This window comes from Gavialis gangeticus, unplaced genomic scaffold (assembly GCF_001723915.1).
Source record: "Gavialis gangeticus isolate Ggan-Ray unplaced genomic scaffold, GavGan_comp1, whole genome shotgun sequence".
Lineage (NCBI taxonomy): Eukaryota > Metazoa > Chordata > Crocodylia > Gavialidae > Gavialis > Gavialis gangeticus.
Genome location: NW_017729032.1, coordinates 209,341,596 through 209,346,902, shown reverse-complemented (window position 1 = coordinate 209,346,902; position 5,307 = coordinate 209,341,596). Strand labels below are relative to the sequence as shown.

General features: G+C 51.9%; 1 protein-coding gene across 3 annotated transcripts in view; it reads left to right on the top strand.

The window, feature by feature from the left end:
• Window positions 1-129: 129 nt before the first annotated feature.
• LOC109302864 (interferon-induced GTP-binding protein Mx1-like) overlaps window positions 130-5,307 on the top strand; it is a 49,335-nt gene continuing 44,157 nt past the window's right edge. For all 3 annotated transcript variants that reach the window (XM_019524771.1, XM_019524769.1, XM_019524770.1), the window contains exon 1: window positions 130-199. The gene's annotated coding sequence lies outside the window, so the exon portion shown is untranslated. The remainder of the gene's footprint in view (window positions 200-5,307) is intronic.

The following is a 5,307-nucleotide window of genomic DNA, read 5'->3' as shown; positions in this document are numbered from 1 at the left end:
CTCACCTCACCTCACCTCCAGTACTGCTGAGGTCGCCCGCTGCGGCCCGAGTCTGCGGAGCTCCGGCACAGCCCCCGCTCCGCGCCCGCCGTCCTTCTCCTCTCTCTTTCTAGCTCTCTCTCAACTCGTCCTCTGCTCCCTCTTCTCTCTTCCCCACCATCACAACATGCTTAACCAAAAAGAAGGCCCACGAGGACAGGTGGTACGTGAAGTTCTATTGGTTGTCCCCAGGCTTAGAGTATTTAGAAACCCTGGTATTTACTATTAAAAAAAGCAACATTTATGATTGTTAATTATATGAATATGCACTGTGTCCTGCCGCGTACTCTTCACCCCAGTTTTGTTTTGTCTGGTGTGGCCATGCTCCAGCACCTTGCAGATTTTTTTCAGTACTCTGCCCAAAAATGTTGCCTGCCCCTGGTTTGCACTACCTCTTTTCCAATGTACAACTGATTTATATGGCTACCACAGCTGATAAAACAATGTTTTATGATTACTACTTGTTTTGATATTTCATAGTTTCTAGGGTCGGAAGGGACCTGAGTAGGTAACAGACTATGCATTAAAATAACGTGATCTATGTGTATGAAAAATTTACTGGTGGTACTTAAAGCTGTATCATTTCAAATTGATGGTATTCCAGCCTCCCAGACTTTGGGAACTGCTGCCCTAGCAAAATTGCCCTAACAGGTTTGCTTGATTGGTTGAAAGCCTTTTATAAAGGGGACTGTTAATGACCTGTTGTTCTTTACTTCACAGGTGTTAATGAGCCATTGACTCCTTTGCTGTCTGAATAGTAATTCCAGTGATACCCTGCCCCCACCTCTGTCTGCAACAGCTGGGGTAGAGGGGAGCAGTGTTCTAGATTTCATATTGTCCCATGTAGTCACCGTAGCTATGTATATCTTTATGTTCTGGGATATGGCTTAACCAGAGAACTTGGGGAGTGGATAGAACTGCTAATTATCATTGTGTTCTAGGGCCAGGACAACTGCAACCCGCAGTAGCAGAAATAAGGGGCCACTGGTGGGCTGGGCACCCCTGGGCATTGTCAACCTGTGATGGGAGCAATCAACTAACTCTACAACAGCAAAGGCATCTGGAAGTAATGGCCCCTCAGGCCAGTGGGACTCCAGGTATCCTAAGCACACTAGAACTTCCTGGAGGAATCTGGTGACCCATGATTTCATAGACATTAGGGCTGGAAGAGACCTCAGAAGATTGTTGAGTCCAGCCAGCCAGAGGCAGGAAGGAAGTCAGCTGGGTTCAAAGGATCCCAGCAAGATAAGATAAACATCCAAATGTCTCTTAAAGGGGTCCAGAGTAGGTGCTTGCACCACCTATGGCGGCAGTCTGTTCCAGGCCTCGCAGGGCTCAGACAGCAAAGAAGTTCTTCCTTATGTCCAGCCTGAAATGGTCTTGGAAGAGTTTGTGACCATTTGACCTTGTCATCCCTTAGGGCATTCTCTGGTGAACGGGCATTACCCCAGATCCTGATGTACACCCCTTATATACTTATAGGCAGCCACAAGGTCCCCCCCTGAGCCTGTGCTTCTCCAGGCTGAAAAGTCCCATGGCTCTCAGCCTCTCATCCTAAGGTCCGTTCTTCTGCCCTCTGATAATGCATGTAGCTCTCCTCTGGACTCTCTCAAGCTTATCCACATCTTTAAATTGTGGAGCCCAGAGCTGGATGCAGTACATCAGCTGCAGCCTCACCAAGGCCGAGTACAGTGAGAGGATGACATCCTGGGATTTGCTAGAGAAGCATCTATGGATGTAAGCCAGAGTTTTGCTCACTTTACCAGCTGCAACTTCACGTTGGTAGCTTATATTCATCTTCTGGTCAATCATGGCCCCCAAGTCCCTTTTGGCCATGGTGCTAGCAAGTATGGCACTGCCGAGCCTATGAGCATGCTGCAGGTTTTTCTTCCCAAGGTGGAGTACCTTGCATTTTTCAGTGTTGAAAGCCATTAGGTTTTCGTGCACATATTTTCTGAGCCTGTCAAGGTCAGCCTGGATCACCGTCCTGTCCTCGGGTGTGGATGCTTTACCCCAAAGTTTAGTGTCATTGATGAACTACATTGATGAAGGGTAACAATTCTCCCTCACCCTGGCCGTCCCATACTGTATTGAGCAGGGCCATCCCTTGGGGCTGGTGAAAAACAGACGCAAAATACTTATTTAGTACATTGGCCTTTTCCTGGGCGTCAGTTGTCCCATATGGTTTAGCAGGGGTCCAGTGTTACCCTTGCTTTTCCTCTGGCTCCCCACATATCTAAAAAAGAACTTGTAGCCAGTTGGAGTTCAGTCACAGCCTTGGCTTTCCTGGTTCACTCCCTAAAGGTTCGGACCAATGCAGAATACTCCTCCTTTGAAGTGGATCCAGTCTTCCATCCTTTATAGGTCTTTCTTTTAGACACAGGAGGTCCACTAGTTCCCTGCAGAGCCAAGGGGGCTGCTGTGCCCTTTTGCTCCCTTTCCTCCGAGATGGGATAGACATTGCTTGTGCTTCCAGGATCACTCCTTTGAGGCGCAACCACTCGTCCTGAACTCCCCTCCCCTTCAGATTGTGGTCCCTTAGGGCCTCGCCAACAAGCCTCCTTAGCTTGTCAAAGTCAGCTTTCCTGAAGTCAAGGACATCTGCATTGCTGACTGACTTGCCAGCCTTACCGCGGAGGGTGAAGGGGATCAGCTCATGGTCATGGTCTCCCAGCTTCCCTTCGATCGTTAGTTCACTGATTAAGTCATCCCCCATTGCCAGTACCAGGTCAAGCAGTTCTTTGCCTCTCATCAGCCCATAGACTTCTTAAGTCAGATAGATCTCATGAGGAAGCTTTGCATCATTTGGATGTGGCCGAGTGCTCTTCCCACGAGATGTCTGGGTAGTTGAAGTCTCCCATGACAACCGTGTACCGGGAGCGGGCAGCCTCAGCCGGTTGCTTGGCAAATTCTTGGTTGAGCTCTTGATCCTGGCTAGGAGGTCTATAGTAGACTCCCACCATTGTGTCTCCTGTGCTACGTTCACCATGGATTTTAACCCAGAGAGTCTCCAGTCATCCACCCCAGATGCCAGTGTTGGCTTCCAGGGACATGTAGCTTTCCTCAATGTAGAGAGCTACACCCCTGCCCCTTGTGTCTACACAATCTCACCTGTACAGGGTGTAGCCATCTATACCTGTGGCCCAGTCATAGGTGAAGTCCCACCAGGTCTCAGTTATCCCTGTGACATCATAGTCATTCTTGTTTAGCAGGAGGACCCTTTCCTCCTGTTTATTCCCCAAGCTCCTGGCATTGGTGTAGATACATACATGTCCGATTGGGGTCCCTTGCCTGCCTTATGGATTGCTCTGGGGCTGGGGTAGGGGTGGGTTCCCTTGAGTGCCTTAGCCTGCTGGATTTGCAAAAGTTGCCCAGCAGGCTTGCTGTGGCAGTTGGGACCCCCCATCCCCCGGTGTGCTTAGTTTAAAGCCAGTCTGGCTGACAAGAGCCTCCTCCCCAGTGCAGTGTGGTGGAGGCCATCCCTTTCCAGCAGCTCACTGCCTCTCTCACCAAAGAGCAGACTGTGATTGTGAAAGCCGAAGCCTTCCCGATGACACCAGCACCGCAGTCTTTGGTTAACTACCTTGATCTTCCTCTCCCTCCTCCGCCCATAGCCCGAGACAGGGAGAATTGAGGAAAACACCACCTGTGCCTTCAGTACCTTAAGCCCCACTCCCAAAGCCCTGTAGCGCCTCATGACCCGGCTGGGATTGCTCTGAGCCATGTCATTTGTGCCCATGTTGATAAGGAGCATAGGGTAGTGGTCAGTGGGCCAGATGAGTTTTGGGATTCTCTCGGCTACCGGGAAGCAACAGACCTCCCAGGCTAAGGGTTCTGGGCGGCAGATCGTGCCCTCAGTCCCCCTCAGGAAGGGGTCTCCCATGACAAACACTCTACGAGTGGCCTTAGTGAGAACAGGGACAGTAGATGTGAGTGAGCCTGCGTTGCCTGCAGGAGCTGGCAACTCTGCAGGCTCTGCTGGGGCTGCAAGATGTTCGTGCCTGTTGCAAAGCTCCAGAGAGGAGGGGACCCTGGTGCAGCAGGCCCTGGGGCTGTTGACCACCTTGGTCCAACCCCCTGGCTGGACAGTATTGGAGATCCTCGAGTCCTCCCTTGTCCTGGAAAGCGACCTTGGTCTACCCTCCGCCTCCAGGGGGTGAAGGGCCTGGCAGTAGGAGTCTGTCTCCTGCTTGCCATCCCTGATGGCACATGGTCTCTGGACTGCAGCCTGGAGCTTCTCTGTCTGGCGCCCCAGAGACTCCAAAGTGAAGCAAATGTCACAAGGGGAGGTGGCCATGCTCCCAGTCCCATGTGCCTGGGTATGTGCCAGGCAGCCCCTGCAGCCGAGAGCCAGAGGCTCTGTGTGCGTGGAGCCTAGAACCATGGGTTCTGTCTGGGTGGAGGCCTCAGACTCCGAGGGGACCCTTGGGGTACGGCGTGTGCCCATCCGCATTGTGTCACTGGTAGCCCGCCTACTGATGGGACTGCCTTCCCTAGGACTCACTGGCAGGGCCTTGGGCCCTCCTTTTCACCCTGCTGCACAAACTCCCACATGAAACTACTACACCGGCCCAAAAGCGTGCTTGTTTGCACGTCCTGTTCGTGAGGCTCCGGCTGCGTGGCTCCGTGCCGGGCTGGGCCAAGTGGGAGCCGGGGGAGGAGGGCATGACCCTCCTTGGCTCCACTCAGCTGCCCCACAGCTGGGCTACATCCCTCCCACCACAGGCCCCTGCTTACCTTTGGGTAAGCTGGGGGTCCTGAGGGTCCCTGGGCTCTCAGTGGCGCAACGGGCTTCCACCCGTGCGTCTCTTACCGGAGCTGGGGCCTGAATGATCCTAGTTTGTCTCTTACAAAATCTGAAATGTTCTGATAAACTCCCAAATCTGTGTTTTTCTGTGATTAAATGAAATGCCACTGTATATAGGTATCGGGTAAACACATTTTTTTAATTGAGATATTTACAATTTTAAAACAATTTGGAAGCCTACCAGTGCCTCAGTCATTTATAATAAAATTAATACTAAATACCCCCCTATTTTCGTGTTTGATTTTGGTTTTTTTCTCATGGAAAATAAGAAGAGGGCTCCCTCTGCTCGCCCAGACGTGGGTCCACTTGCTACTGTTTCCCCCCTCCCCGCTACTTTTTTGCAGTGAGCAGCCCTGATACACTAGTGTCCTGCCCCTGCCCATGCTGTTATGCCTCACTCCCAAGCCCCAGTGCCCCTCACTCCTGACCCACAGCCCTCCCCCTCCCCCCGTCCCTGTTGG